This window comes from Camellia sinensis, chromosome 2 (genome assembly GCF_055761805.1).
Source record: "Camellia sinensis isolate YWXY chromosome 2, ASM5576180v1, whole genome shotgun sequence".
Taxonomy (NCBI): Eukaryota; Viridiplantae; Streptophyta; class Magnoliopsida; order Ericales; family Theaceae; genus Camellia; species Camellia sinensis.
Window position 1 is genome coordinate 59640572 of NC_138962.1, and position 17538 is coordinate 59658109.

Sequence of the window (17538 nt, forward strand, 5' to 3'; positions counted from 1 at the left end):
GATTCCCTACGGCCTCAAACCAAAATAGATATATTTCAACAGAGTTAAGGGGCCAAAACGGAAGCAAACTTAAAACTTTTGTCCATAGAGCTGTGCTTACATGGCACACCATAACATTTCACAAGTATTCGTTAATAACCCACATTAAAGGAAGTTAACATATAAGTTTTACACAACAGGATCATTCAAGTCATAGTCAGCCAAACCAAAAGCTTATATACAAAGGTGATCCAAAGTTTTCACTGACATAGCAAAAATATAACAAAGGAACAAAAATGCGAAAACTAGTCTCGTGCGTGAGACATATGGGCTAACTCCTCAAAACTTTGACTGTTCCACACAGACTTCACAGGGGTTGGGTTTGTACATCTTTTGGCTCGCCTACAGACACATGAATGAGAGTAAGCGAAAACCCAGTGAATAATATCAAATAAAAAAGATACATGAATGGAATTTAAAACAAATACATCGGACGGCCTTGGGCCCAATTCATGTTTCTATCTTGTACATCAGGCAACTACAGATCTAGACATATCAAACGGCCTCGGGCCCAATTCATTCATGTCCAACGGCCTTTGGCTCAATCGTTCATGTCAAACGGCCTTTGGCCCAATCGTTCATGTCAAACGGCCTTTGGCCCAGTCCTTCATGTCAAACGGCCTTTGGCCCAATCATTCATGTCAAACGGCCTTTGGCCCAATCGTTCATGTCAAACGGCCTTTGGCCCAATCATTCATGTCAAACGACCTTTGGCCCAATCGTTCATGTCAAACGGCCTTTGGCCCAATCGTTTATGTCAAACGACCTTTGGCCTAATCATTCATGTCAAACGTATGTTTGTCCACAATTCAAATTAACAAACTTATGAACTCAAATGAGAGTGAGCAGTTAGACAAACAGCATACTTCAAAATATCTTTATTAAGATATTACTCACTGTGTTCTGCTGGTGGATTCGTCCTTGTGCTTGACCCTACCTAATACATAACACATATATGGGTCACAAACGATTCAATCCGTTCTTAATTCATACATCCCACTTAGGCTTCTTTATTATCCTTTTAACTCATTTGTAATGTTTAATGCATGCCTAAGAGTGCTTAGAAATGAAAGAGAACGGAAAACAAAACACATAACATCTTTACAAAATTTCTGAAACAGGGCTTCCCGCTCAGGCGTGGCTTTCGCCGCTCAAGCGAACCCCCACGATCTGCAAAAGTACTGGTTGCCCTGTATTCACGCTCGAACGCAACTTTGGACGCTCGAGCTGAAGGTCAAACATGTGACTGGACGCTCGAGCATGATTCTCCCCGCTCGAGCAGACGTCCATGTCTACAAAACTGCTCGGAACTCACATTTCACGCTCAAGCGCCAATTACCTCGCTTGAGCAGACACGCCGGATTCTGGGTTTTCCAGTAGCCATTTTGAGCTTCAAACTTGCATTCAAACTAATGTAACTTGCATATCATGACTCATACTTCACATGCAAACCTTCTCACATGATACAAATGCTAAATTACAACATTTTGAAGTTCAATTCCCATGGATCAATTTCATACTCATACAATTCTTGCCAAATTCATCTCCAAAACATGTAGTTGAGTCCGTAGTCTCATTTCATGGATGCATGTCTTAAATGACTTCCAATTCAACCCAATCAACATGTCTTATACACAAACATGAGGACTCATAACAAATTGCTACATGCATGCACACATTGATCTCAATTTCATCATGATTAGCATGCTTTACCTTCAAATATGCAACTATATGGCAATTCATGATAATTATACACATGCATGTACATATAAGCTCCATATTCATCAATTACATCTCAAATTATGGTCTCAATTGCCATTTAACTATGGATTCACAAAACTACAAACTTAAACTCATAAGTTTTTGCTCAATTACTCACCTAGGAGCTTCAATCCTCACAATTGTAGTTAGATCTTGGAGTTAACCTTCCAAATTCACAAACCATGAGCCAAAATGCAAGATTCTCTCTCTAGAATCGGCTCCCCTCTCCCTCTCTAGAGTGATTTCAGATTTTGAGCTCACCAAAATGAAGAGTTGAGTGCAATAAGGCCCTTATATAATCCTTCTCTTAATCAAATTGATTAAGGTTAATAATAGAGCTTAATTCAATCAGTTTACTCGAATTATTTTGATTTGAATAAATTTTCAATTAAATTTCATCATAGGCTCTAAAAATTACGCCAATCACAATGGCGTAGTCAATTTCAGTTTCTGTGGCTGATAAGGCCTTCAATTTTCAGTTTCTAACAGTAAGTTGAATAGATTTTCCTACAGTGAGCAGATAGAAATTCAAAATCACATATAATCATATAATTGACACTCAAAATCATATTAAACACATAATCACAGTCATAATTAAGACCAATTAGCATAATACGGAACAGGGTTATCACAGTTTTCCCTCATTTAGGAAGTTTGGTCCCCCAAACTTATTTTACCTTCGTCGGGAAACAAATGTGGATAGCATAGTCGCATTTCATCCTTTTTTTCCTATGTAGCGTCCGTCCCATAGTGTTCTTTCCATTACACTTTCACCATCGGGATGGACTTACTTCTCAATTGTTTTACCTGCCGGTCGATGATTCGTTCCGGCCATTCTGCGTATTCCATATTTTCATCTAAAGCTATCCGGTGGTAATCAATCACATGAAGCGGATCTCGAAGATAATCCCTTAACATCGACACGTGGAACACATTGTGTACTTGTTCAAATCCCAGTTGCAAGCGACTCGATAGGCAACAGGACCAAACCTTTCTAGAATTTGGAACGGCCCAATGTAATGAGGCGACAATTTACCTTTCTTTCCAAATCTTACTTGGCCTTTCATTGGCGTCACACGAATAAATACATGATCACCAACCTCATATTCAAGAGGTCTTCTTCGAACATCTGCATAATTCTTTTGCTGACTCTGGGCTGTCTTGAGCCTTTGTTGAATAGTTTTGATCTTTTCAGAAGTGTCTTGTACAATTTCAAGCCCTAGCAAGGCCCTATCCCCGACTTTTGTCCAACAAATTGGTGATCTACACCTTCTACCATACAAAGCCTCGTATGGTGCCATACCGATGCTGGAGTGGAAGTTGTTATTGTATGCAAATTCTGCTAGTGGCAAATAATCTTCCCAACTCCCTTGAAAATCCAAGGCACACATTCTTAGCATATCTTCCAAGGTTTGTATTGTCTGTTCTGATTGCTCGTCTATCTGTGGGTGGAATGCGGTACTAAACCTCAATTCTGTCCCCATAGCTTTTTGTAAACTTTTCCACAATCTAGACACAAATTTTAGATCCCTATTCGAGACGATAGACACCGGAACTCCGTGTAAACGAACAATCTCATCAACATATATAGTAGCCAATCTATAAGCATCAAATGTAGTTCTAACAGGTAGAAAATGTGCAGATTTAGTCAGTCTATCAACTACAACCCAGATAGAGTCCATACCTCGAGGAGTGTGAGGTAGACCAACAACAAAGTCCATAGTCACATGCTCCCACTTCCATTCAGGAATAGGGAGAGGTTGTAGTAGACCGCCCGATTTTTGATGTTCAGCTTTGACTTGCTAACATTGAAGGCACTTGGACACATACTCTGCAATTTCTTTCTTCATTTTAGGCCACCAATAGCTTTGCTTCAGATCCCGATACATTTTGTTATTACCCGAATGCGTAGCAAATACTGACTTATGGGCTTCATCTAGAATTCTCTTTTTCAACTCATGAATGTTTGGAATACACAACCTGTCTTGGAATTTCAGCACCTCATTTACCACACTGTATTCCGGTCTCGGATTCATTTCAAATTCATCAACTATCTTTTTAAGGAATTCATCATCCTCCTGTTTCTGTTTAATCTCACCAATGATGGCCAATTCAGCTGAAATGGCGGCTATCAATCCGCCCTGTTCACACAATAATACTTCAATCTCAGATTTCTCAAAATCCAGCAAGATCTCTTTCTGTTCGGTGAGCAAGCAAGCCAAATTCCCCGTTGATTTTCTGCTCAAGGCATTAGCAACTGTATTAGCTTTCCCAGGGTGATACTGAATTTCAAGATCATAGTCTTTTATCAATTCAAGCCATCTCCTCTGTTGCATGTTCAACTCCTTCTGCGTAAAGAAGTATTTCAAACTCTTGTGATCCGTTTAGACTTCACATTTTTCCCCATACAAGTAATGTCGCCAGATTTTTAAAGCAAACACAACTACGGCCAATTCTAAATCATATGTTGGGTAGTTTTTCTCATGTGGTCTCAACTGCCGAGAGGCGTAGGCAACTACCCTTCCATTTTGCATTAGTACACAACCTAAACCTTTATAAGATGCATCACTGAAAATTATAAATTTTTCTATACCTGATAGTAGTGTCAATACTGGTGCAGTGGTCAATCTCGTTTTCTGTTCATGAAAGGCAGATTCTCTTTTATCATTCCACTCAAACGACTACCCTTTGCGTGTCAGTTAGGTAAGAGGCACAGCTATTTTTGAAAAGTCTTTCACGAACCTCCGATAATACCCATCTAAGCCTATGAAACTGCAGACTTCTGTTATGTTTGTCGGTGTAGGCCAATTCACAATTGCCTCTATTTTCTGTGGGTCCACTGAAATTCCGTCCACGTTGATAGCATGCCCTAAGAGAACAACTTCATCGAACCAAAATTCACATTTCTTTAGTGTGGCAAATAATTTCTTCTCCCTAAGTGTTTGCAAAACAGTCCTCAGATGTTGTTCATGTTCAAGTCTGTTCTTCGAGTATATCAAAATGTCATCAATAAAAACTACAACAAATTCATCAAGCTAGGTCTTAAAAATTCAGTTTATTAGGTCCATAAATGTTGCAAGGGCATTAGTCACCCCAAATGGCATAACAAGAAATTCATAATGTCCATACCTTGTTCGAAACGCAGTTTTCTCAACATTCTCTGCTTTCACCTTCAACTGGTGATACCCAGATCTCAAATCAATTTTGGAAAACACTTGTGATCCCTGCAACTGGTCAAACAAATCATCAATGCGAGATAAGGGATATTTATTCTTTATGGTTACCTTATTCAGTTCTCGATAGTCAATACATAATCGTAAGGTTCCGTCCTTCTTTTTCACAAATAATACCGGTGCACCCCACGGTGAAGTACTGGGTCGAATAAACTCTTTATCAAGTAAGTCTTGCAACTGTTCCTTCAATTCCTTCATTTCAGCAGTAGCCATTCTGTAGGGAGTTTTAGAAATAGGCTGAGTGCCTGGCACAACTTCAATAGTAAATTCTATCTCCCTATCCACCAATTCCCCTGGTTGTTCATTTGGGAACATATCTGGAAATTCTCTAACAATAGGAATACTGTTCAATTCAACATTCTCAGATTGTTTAGATAGCACACAACAAAAATAACCCTGGCACCCTTTCCTGATCAATTTATATGCTTTCAAGAAAGATATCAAATAAGGTGGAGGCACTATCCCGTTACCCACAAACACAATTTCTTCCTGTTCCGGTGGTTTAAACACAACCCGTTTTGTTGCACAATCAATGGTGGCACAATATTTAGTTAACCAATCCATGCCTAGAATTATATCAAAATGTCTAAAGTTCAGAAGCAACAAATACACATACAGAATAGCATTCCCAATACGCATGTCACAAAACCGATTTACAGATTCACATAACACAGATTCCCAGGATGCAGGAGATACACATAGCAAGTATGGCAATGACTCTAGAGGTCTACTCAGTCTAGATGCAAATGCACAAGTTACGAAAGAGTGTGTTGATCTAGAGTCCATTAATACAAAAGCATCCTTATTACATATAGAGATAGTACCTAAGACAACGGCGTTAGCATTCTGTGTATCACTCGGAACAAGCGCAAAAACTCTCCCTTGTCTCACGGCATCTCCGATAGTAGTAGATCTCATAGCATTTCCTAGTTTTGTGATTGATGTAGTGGAACTAGCAGCTAATTTCCTGCTATTCTTATTACAATCTCTGGCCATATGCCCTATTTTTCTGCACTTAAAACAAGCTCCTGACACATGGTAACAAACCCCACGATGCCTTTTACTACAAATATTGCATATCAGGGATGTATCTCGGGAAGAATTAGAAGTACTTGAGGAGCACGTATTTTGCTTCTTTGAAAATTCCTTCTTTGAAAAGAAGCCTTGTCTTTTACTATCTTTCCAGTCAGTTGTTGATTTAGCATGTCTAGCTATGTTAACTTCTGATATTATGGCCCGGTCTAGTACTCCAATATAGGTTTCCAGCTTCAGGACATTCACCCTTTCTAAAATATCGCTTCAAAGCCCACCTTCAAAATGCCTTGCTTTCTTGTAATCAGTATCGATCACATGAGGTGCAAACTTGGCCAGCTCAGTGAATTTGGCCTCGTACTCAGCTACTGTCATGCTGTCTTGTTTAAGTTCCATGAACTCCGATACTTTCCTATCACGGACACATTAAGGGAAGTACTTATCGTAGAAAACTTCCAGGAATTTTGCCCAGCCAATGTCTTTATGATTCTCACGCATTAACATCTACCAACTTCTTGCTTCATCTTCTGGCATAAAGGTGGCTAGAAGCACTCTTTGTGTCTCTGAACAAGGAAACACCTCAAATAGCTTTTCGATGCCGAGAACCCATGCTTCAGCCTTCAACAGATCTAATCCCCTATGAAACTATGGCGGTTTCATTTTCTTAAATTCTTTGGTGAGGGCTATTAGTCGGTCATCATTCTGAAGATCTTAGATAGGTGGTACTGGAGGAGGAGGTGGAGGGTGTGGCTGTTGCCACTGTTGTTGTTGCCTCAATGTTTCTACCATTTCTTAAATCAGTCTTTCCATTCTATCCATTCTGGCAGTAGAGGACTCTTTTATTTCATCACCTCTCGTTCTCACCATCTGATTAGACTTGCATTATTCTTTATACAAAAGCTTCACAAGTATGCATCTACAAAGGAGCATACATATTCACATAATCATTTATCTCGAAGCATTTAAGCACATTCTTGATGCGTTCAGATTCATACTTATCACATGAATGCATGCTAGATCTTTTCTAGATGCTTATTGCTCTTTTGGACAAGTGTGTGAGTTATTAACTCGTGCTCTGATACCACTTTGTCATGACCTGAACCCGCCCCCATGGATTAAGGTCATAACCGGCTAGTAATCAAGAGATTACCTACGACCTCAAACCAAAATAGATATATTTCAATAGAGTTAAGGAGCCAAAACGGAAGCAAACTTAAAACTTTTGTCCATAGAGCTGTGCTTACATGGCACATCATAACATTTCACATGTATTCGTTAATAACCCACATCAAAGGAAGTTAACATATAAGCTTTACACAACAGGATCATTCAAGTCATATTCAGCCAAACCAAAAGCTTATATACAAAGGTGATCCAAAGTTTTCAACGATATAGCAAAAATATAACAAAGGAACAAAAAGGCGAAAACTAGTCTCGTGCGTAAGACATATGGGGTGACTCCTCAAAACTTTGACTGTTGCTCACAAACTTCACTGGGGCTGGGTTTGTATATCTCTTGGCTCACCTACAGACACATGAATGAGAGTGAGTGAAAGCCCAGTGAATAATATCAAATAAAGAAGATACATGGATAGAATTTTAAACAAATACATCGGACGACCTTGGGCCCAATTCATGTTTCTATCTCGTACATCAGGCGACTACAGATCGAGACATATCAAACGGCCTCGGGCCTAATTCATTATGTCCAACGGTCTTTGGCCCAATCGTTTATGTCAAACGGCCTTTGGCCCAATCATTCATGTCAAACGGCCTTTGGCCCAATCATTCATGTCAAACGACCTTTGGCTCAATCGTTCATGTCAAACGGCCTTTGGCCCAGTCATTCATGTCAAACGGCCTTTGGCCCAATCATTCATGTCAAACGGCCTTTGGCCCAATCGTTTATGTCAAATGGCCTTTGTCCCAATCATTCATCTCAAACGTATGTTTGTCTACAATTCAAATTAACAAACTTATGAACTCAAATGAGAGTGAGCAGTTGGACAAACAGCATGCTTCAAAATATCTTTATTAAGATATTACTCACTGTGTTCTGCCGGTGGATTCGTCCTTGTGCTTGACCCTACATAATACATAACACATATATGGGTCACAAACGATTCAATCTGTTCTTAATTCATACATCCCTCTTAGGCTTCTTTATTATCCTTTCAACTCATTTGTAATGTTTAATGCATGCCTAAGAGTGCTTAGAAATGAAAGAGAACGGAAAACAAAACACATAACATCTTTACAAAATTTCTGAAACAGGGCTTCCTGCTCGGGCATGGCTTTCACCGCTCAAGCGGACCCCCACGGTCTGCAAAAGTACTGGTTGCCCTATATTCACGCTTGAGCGCGACTTCGGACGCTCGAGCTGAAGGTCAAACATGTGACTGGACGCTCGAGCATGATTCTTCCCGCTCGAGTGGACGTCCATGTCTACAAAACTGCTCGGAACTCACATTTCACGCTCAAGCGCCAATTACCCCGCTTGAGCAGACACGCCGGATTCTGGGTTTTCCAGCAGCCATTTTGAGCTTCAAACTTGCATTCAAACTAATGTAACTTGCATATCATGACTCATACTTCACATGCAAACCTTCTCACATGATACAAATGCTAAATTACAACATTTTGAAGTTCAATTCCCATGGATCAATTTCATACTCATACAATTCTTGCCAAATTCATCTCCAAAACATGTAGGTGAGTCCGTAGTCTCATTTCATGGATGCATGTCTTAAATGACTTCCAATTCAACCCAATCAACATGTCTTATACACAAACATGAGGACTCATAACAAATTGCTACATGCATGCACACATTGATCTCAATTTCATCATGATTAGCATGCTTTACCTTCAAATATGTAACTATATGGCAATTCATGGTAATTATACACATGCATGTACATATAAGCTCCATATTCATCAATTACATCTCAAATTATGGTCTCAATTGCCATTTAACTATGGATTCACAAAACTACAAACTTAAACTCGTAAGTTTTTGCTCAATTACTCACCTAGGAGCTTCAATCCTCACAATTGTAGTTAGATCTTGGAGTTAACCTTCCAAATTCACAAACCTTGAGCCAAAATGCAAGATTCTCTCTCTAGAATCGGCTCCCCTCTCCCTCTCTAGAGTGATTTCAGATTTTGAGCTCACCAAAATGAAGAGTTGAGTGTAATAAGGCCCTTATATAGTCCTTCTCTTAATTAAATTGATTAAGGTTAATAATAGAGCTTAATTCAATCAGTTTACTCGAATTATTTTGATCCGAATAAATTTTCAATTAAATTTCACCATAGGCTCTAAAAATTACACTAATCACAATGGCCTAGTCAATTTCAGTTTCTGTGGCCGATAAGGCCTTCAATTTTCAGTTTCTAACAGTAAGTTGACCAGATTTTTTTACGGTGAACAGATAGAAATTCAAAATCACATATAATCATATAATTGACAATCAAATACATAATCACAGTCATAATTAAGACCAATTAGCATAATACGGAACAAGGTTATCACAAAAAACCTCCTAGAAGTTTGGTGCCTCTGCAAAAGTGCTGGATGAGTGAATTCTTCACTCGAGCACTAGAGTTGCCACTCGAGCGGGGAAGAAAAAACAACAAAGGAAAAAACGCACCCTTTAGAGCAGTTAAAACCAACTCACAGTGTCAAGCGGGACCTGAAACAAGAGAGGATTAGTAAAATAGCAAATAATGACACTAAGAGGGGATAATCCACAGACCATAAAGCCCGTATACTTGTATTTTTGACAATATGAAGCACAGTATCATGAGCAAATCAGGGAAACATCGATCACTAAGCATAGGCTACATGGGAATATACAGCTCAAAGACAACCATGAGAGCTCACATAATAAATGTGTGTGTGTGTGTGTGTGCAATCCTTGAGAGGCCACATAGCTAGCGTTAATCCTCGTAGTGATCGGATGGCTGGACCTCCAGCAAGAGTATCTAAACATCACTAAAAAAAGTGAAACAACTGGAAATCAACGGGTATTTGTTGAGTAAAAGCGAAGGCTCCCCCTCAATCAATGAGTCTTTTTTTTTTTTTCTCATTTGATTTTTTGACTTTTCTTTCTTATGGGCACTCACTGGTGGCTTTTACGCTCAAGAGTATGGAAAACCAAACCAGAAAAGCATGGAGACAATAAGGATGGCCTGGTTGGTGCCTCTGAGGTAGCCTTTTCCTAATGCCCGGACTTTAAAGAACTAGGGGAGGAACCGTGAAAGTGAAAAATGATGGTAAATGGTTAAGAGACTCAACATCACGTATGATATGCCAATATAGGTGAATTCCTCTAAAAAATGTATAAGAGACACTATTAGAAGTCTATAGAGAACTTTGATCACTTGTGCAGAAACTCCTGCAACAGTTTATCTCAAGGATGTGTACAAAATGAGATCATGAAGTCAATGAGGATGAGCATTCACAACGAGCTACGAACAAAGAAGAATGAAATCTTGCAAGCAGCATGAGAGGTGTTTATATGAGTCTTAAATACAGATATGACAAGAATCAATGACTAAGAGATTATAGCATCCAAGTACGCATTAAGCCAATCACTTTCACCCGCTCAAGTAATAGGTCACACCCTAGTGACTGAGTACTACACCCAAGGTCTTTGTAAGGAACTAAACCTAAGAAGATTAAGGGGTTTTGTAAAAATATCAGCCTTTGGATGCTTAGTGGGTACATGTTCAAGAACAACAAGGCCCTCTTCTACTAACTCTCGAATGAAATGATGACGAATGTTAATGTGTTTGCTGCGAGAGTGTTGGACAGGATTTTTAGAAATGTTAATGGCACTTGTATTATCACAGAAAAGGGTGAGAGTGTTTTGGTCTATACCATAATCATGAAGCATTTGTTTCATTCACAACATTTGTGCACAATAACTCCCTGCAGCAATGTACTCAGCCTCATCGGTCGAAAGAGAGATGGCATTTTGCTTTTTGCTAGGCTAGGCAACCAAATTATTCTCAAGGTAAAAACACCTTCCAGATGTGTTTTTACGATCATCAGCACACCCTGCCCAGTCGGCATCAGAAAAATCAGTGATTTCGGTTGTAGTGTCGATCGAGAACCAAATCCCATACCCCAATGTCCCATTAACATACTTAGCGATGCGTTTGACTGCAAGAAGATCAGACTCTTTCGGACAGGCTTGGTAACGAGCACAAACACCTACACTAAATGCAATGTCAGGTCGACTAGCTGTGAGGTATAAAAGACTTCCTATCATACTCCTATAAAGGGTAAGATCAACATCAGTACCAGAGGAGTCTTTGGAGAGGTGAAGACTAGTGCTCATGGAGGTGCGCATATGTTTGGCCGACTCTAGACTGAACTTAAACATAAGAGTTTTGGCATACTTGGTCTGAGAGACAAACATACTCGAAGGAGACTGTTTAATTTGAAGACGCAAGAAGTGAGACAACTCTCCCATCCTCATTTCAAACTCATGTGTCATGCAATTCGAGAATTATTTCACAAGAGAATCAGAAGTGGATCCAAACATAATATCATCAACATAATCTGAGCAACAAGAATATGAGACTTAGTATGTTTGACAAATAAGGTCTTGTCCACACTACCCCTTTGAAAATCATTATTAAGAAGAAAGGTAGTAAGTCTATTATACCAAGCTTGAGGGGCTTGTTTCAACCCATACAACGCCTTGTCTAACTTGTAGACATGGTGTGGACATTTTGGGTTCTCAAACCCTTTTGGTTGCTTAACATAAGCCTCTTCTTTCAAGTACCCATTTAAAAAGACACTTTTCACATCCCTTTAGAACAATTTGAACCCAAGAAAGCATGCATCACCAAGTAAAATCTGAGTAGGTTCGAGACGTGTAACAGGAGCAAACATCTTATCATAGTTAACACCCTCTACTTGTGTATAGCCTTGAGCAACAAACCTAGCTTTATTTCTAACCACAGTACCATTCTTATCAGATTTATTTTTAAATATCCACTTGGTACCTATCATATTCATGTCTTTAGGTCTGGGAATAAGAGTCTAAACTTTGTTACGTTCAAGTTGACCTAACTCTTCATGTATAGCATTGACCCAACTATCATCTAGTACGGCCTCTTTTATATTCTTAGGTTCAATTTACGAAACATAGCACATATGAGACACCTCTTCCCGAATTTGTTTTCGGGTTTTCATTCGGTTTGAGACACTTACAATCACATGTTGAGCCAGATGATTCAGTTTTACCTTTGCTGGTGGTTTGAACTCTGGACTGGTAGTGACAGGAGCATCAGAGATGGTGTCTCTTTGTGCACTCTTTGGACTCGGACTTGCCATTGCAATTGGTGCTGGCTCACTTTCTTAAGCTTGACCCTCTGCTTTTCCTTGACTTTGTGGTGCAATATCCAAGATTGGACGCTCACCATTTTCTTCCTCATGTATTACAAGAGTAGGAGAACATGTGTCATCTATAACCACATTGATCGATTCCATTAAAGATAAAGCACGTAGGTTATAGACACGAAAAGCTCTACTGGTGGTTAAATACCCTAGAAAATTGCCTTCATCACTTCGGGAGTCAAATTTTCCCAAGGGCTCTCTATCTCTGATAATGTAACATTTACTCCCAAAGGTTTTGAAGTATTTTACATTAGGTTTTAATCCTTTCCACAATTCATATGGAGTTTGTAAAGTGTCGGGCCTTAAATACACACGATTCACAACATAAACAACGGTATTTAAGGCTTCAACCCAAAACTTTGGAGGAACTTTCTTCCTAAGGAGCATGACCCTAGCCATCTCTTGAACTACCTTGTTTTTCCTCTCAACAACTCCATTTTGTTGGGAGTAATAGGGGCAGAAAACTCATGCTTAATTCCATGCATATCACAAAAATCCGAAAACGAACTATTTTCAAATTCACGACCATGATCAGTTCGGATTCTTATGATACGCCCAGTAGAGACACCTTGTTCATTTTGGATTTTAAGGACTAAGGACTAGAAAGCATCAAATGTATTAGATTTTCTCTTAAAAACATTACCCATGAAAAACGAGTGTAATCATCAACAGTTAAAAAAATATATCTTTTACCTCCAATGCTTCAGTACAAGTAGGTCCCATAAGTTCCATATGAACTAGTTCAAGAGGATGTTTGGTTGTGAAGTTGTTCACTTTTTTTATGAGGGGCACAAGTTTGCTTCCCAAGTTGACATGGCCCACACACATGGTTCACATTCTTATCCATTTTGGGTACTCCCCTCACAAGCTCTTTGTTGGCTATCTTAGTTAGATCTTTGAAATTCATGTGACCTAATCTTTGATGCCACAGGTCAAGATTACTTATGACAGCCGAGTGGCAAGTAAGATCATTAGTGGTAACAATCCCATAGCAATTATCAGATGTGCGAACCCCATGCATGACATTATTTCCTTTCTTATCTAAAATTTCACATTTATTTTTTAAAACTAATACTTCATGATGGGAATCACACATTTAACTAATGCTTAAAAGATTAGCTTTAAGGCCATCAACAAGTAAGACATTTTCGAGCTTAGGAAGACCGGCCACACTTGTAGAGCGCTTACCAATGATTCTAGAAGTGCCACAATCTCCAAAGGTTACAATTCCTCCTTCATATTTGTCAAGAGATGTGAAGTAGGATTTGTCCCCAGACATGTGACGAGAGCACCCATATCGAGATACCACATGTGTAAGCCACGTGCTTTCAGTGCAGTGTGAACAACAAAACAAGTTAAGTCACTCTTTCTCACCCATATCTTTTTGGTCTTAACAGAAGCAAGACTGACAGTCTTGGTAAATGTCTTAGCATTGTGAACACCCTCATGAATCTTGGTATTCCGCCTAGACATGTAAAGTTGTCTCCTAACCCATGAAATATTAGAATTTCTAATTTTTTGACACACCTTACCAAACAACTCATAACAATAAGGACAAATATGGCCATACCTACCACAATGATGACACACAAAAATAGGTTTTACCTCTCTTTTGTTGATCTTACCCCCTTTAGGTTGATGAAGAGAGGGATCACCTTGAGTTTTCCCTTTGCTTGAGTCTTCAGGTCATGTGATGTAGAGGCCTGTCCCTTTTGAAATGTTGCATCACCATAGCCTATCCCACTTTTTTCACAACTCATCTGTTGAGACCCGATGATGTTTTCAAGTGTCTTTGACCTTTTGTTCCATATATTAATCGTGGCTCTAGGAACTTTAAGTTCTTCTTCGTTCTGACCAATTAGTTCTTCCAAAGCAGCTTGTGACATCTCAAGGATTCCAATCTTCTCCTCATAAGTGGCATAGATTCTCAGAAGTTCATTCCTTTTGGTTTCACAAGATAGAAGTTTTCCACAAAGGTCCTGCCTGCCATTGGAGATCTTGGTAACATCCTTTTTTGTTGCTGCAATCTCTCCCTTTAGCTTGATATTCTCGCTTTCACGTGCTTTGAGCTTGAGAGTGAGTTTGTCATTGATCTTGGACAGATTCAGAGATTCGTTGTAAAGCTTTTCATAAGCTTGTTGTAGATCATCACCATCAATCTCATCATTGTCTTCCGAGGTTTCATCATCTTTTTTTTTTGCTCCTCTTTCTCCTTGACCTCATCCAGTCAAGCAACTAAGGCATGAAAGTTGATGGATTGTGGTGAAGATGACTCTCCTCTTTCATAGACTTGACTCAGAATGTCCCATGCATCTTTGGCCTTTGTGTAGTAAGTAATCCGTTGTTGTTCTTCTTCAGAAATTGCGTCACGGATGGTAGTCAGAACTCTGTGATTGCTCGGAATTTCAGCACTTCCAACATCCTTTTCAATGGCTTGCCAACCTTCAGAGTCATGAGCTCTGAGAAACATCCTCATTCAGATTTTCCAAAATAAGTAATTACTCCCATCAAAGGTAGGAGCACGGTGCAGACTCTGACCACGGTGCAGATTCCAAAATAAGTAATTACTCAACTGGCTTTGGAGGAGGTTGAGTTACAGTAGACCAGAATGCCATATAAGTACTATCTCCGTCTTCACCGGATTCGGTTTCTTCGGGTTCTTGCTCTGACCCGCTTTCATCATCCTAAGTCACTGTATGGACTTTCGTTTGGTTCTTTTTCGATGGGCATTCAAGAGCAATATGACCAAACCCTTGACATTCGTAACATTTGACACCTTGCTCCTTCACAATCTTCTTCTCAGTTTTTGGAGCAACTTTAGGTGGAAAAATTTTGATTTTCTCATTACCCTTATCTTTTGAACTAGAGTCCTTGAAATTAGGCTTTTTTTTTAATTTTTTTTTGAACTGTTTGGTAAACATCGCCGTCATTTAGGACTCTAGGTCAAACTCAACCTCAGGGGTCTTAGTAGTCGCATGAGCAGTAGTAAAAGCCACACTATCATTTTGTTTTTTCTTAGAAATCTAGTGGGCTTCATAAGTTTGCAAATTTCCAACCAACTGATCAAGCTTGAGGTTCTCAACATCCTGAGCCTCCTCAATAGCTGTCACGTTTGATTACAACCACTTAGGTAATGACCTCAAAATTTTTTCAACAACTTTTGATTTAGGAATTTTTTCACTGAATGTGAAATAGGAATTCATGATGTCACTAAGTTTAGCATAAAAATCATCAAACGTCTCATCGTCACACATAAAAAGAGTTTCAAAAGAAGAGGTGAGACGTTGAAGTTTTGATCTTTAACAGCAGTAGTACCCTCGTGAATAGTTTCAAGAATGTCCCAAGCCTCTTTTGCTACCTCACATGTGCAAATACGACGAAACTCTTCTGGTGTGACGGAGCAAAAGAGGGAATTGAGAGCCATACTGTTTCAACTCGAGTTCTGATAATCGAATGCGTCCCATTTATCAAGTGGTTTGGAGATATCAACACTATCAATGGTGACAACAGGTTCACTCCACCCATAGATCACACAGTGCGAAACTTTCTCATCAATAGATTTTAAAAATGCCCTCATATGAGCTTTCCAATAAGCATAGTTTGTACCATCAAATAACGGAGGTTTATGGGTCGAGTTACCTTTGCGAATTGAATCCATATCACAAATCACACAAAATCACACTCCTATAGTTTTGATAAAAATAAAGAGTGACTCGCTCTGATACCAATTAAAAAACCTAAGTGATTCGTGATTTAGATCTAGATTAATTGCAACAATTAAAACTAACAATTTAAATCGTCTAGCACGTACGAAAGTGATTTAGATTGTTGCTTCAAACATAACAAATCGACACAACCTATTTTTACGAGGAAAAATCACAATTGGAGCACCTCCAATTGTGATTAAAAAATCACGGGCGAAATGACACTAATCAATCCACTATGAAAGAAAGAAAGAATACAAATTTTATCAAACAAATTACCCAAACTTTGACAATTTGTCGTCAACAATCTGTATCTCTTTCACCGCAGCCTTCGTCTCGGAATTGATCAATTTGATGTTGAATCCACAACATCCATGTTGAATAAACGACTGCGCACAACATCAAACTCCTTCGAATACTCCACGCTTGAATCTCTAGATTCCACCAAAGAAGAACACTCTCGAAGTTGAGCAATCGAACAACTCTTTGATGTATGCTTTGTCAAACCATGAGTTTAATACTCAATCAAACATCAAAGAAAACTAGCAAAATAGCCCTAGAAGAAAACCCTAGAACCCTCAAAGAAGATCTGGAAGCCGTGCCCTAGATTTGGAGCAAACTGCAGTTTTATAGCAGTTGGAATCGTGATCTCCGCTCGAGCGAGCGCAGGAATGGCCGCTCGAGCGGTGACACTAACACGCATGTTCCAAACCAAGGTTCACGCTTGAGCGCTGAAACTTACGCTCGAGCGTAAAATCACACCTCACAGTATTTTTGCAAATAGGCCAAAGTACTGAGAAGGTGAAAACTCCACTCGAGCGAGAAGACGAAAACAGAGGAAAAATTACAACTCAATTAAACTAAGCTTGCTCGCAAAATTGGCAATAAGTAGAGACCTAACATAGTGTATTTTGAGTAGTTCATTTATGTAAAAAATTATATTGATTAGATATCAATAGTCATGTATTTGATTCATATTTATTTTTAAAAAAAGGAGGGCCTATTTATTAAACTATATTTGACGTCTATTTCTTTAAGACAAATGTAATTCAAACATGAGACTTGATATGTACGATTAACCAAATTTTTTGTATGAATAATCTATTCAAAATGTACTAAAAATTGAACAATTCGGATACAAAAAAGTGAACCCGAAATGGACTTCAAATATATATGGATAAATTACACTTTGCTGCTTAAGTTTTATTATTTTCTCACTTTGATCCTTAAAGTACTTTTTTTTTCCCAGTTTGACCTTTAACATTTGTAATTTTTTTCCCTTTGATCCAAGAGTTAACTTCTGTCACCTTTCAGAAGGAAAATGCCACGTGGGAACCAGTGGCGCAACGTGGCA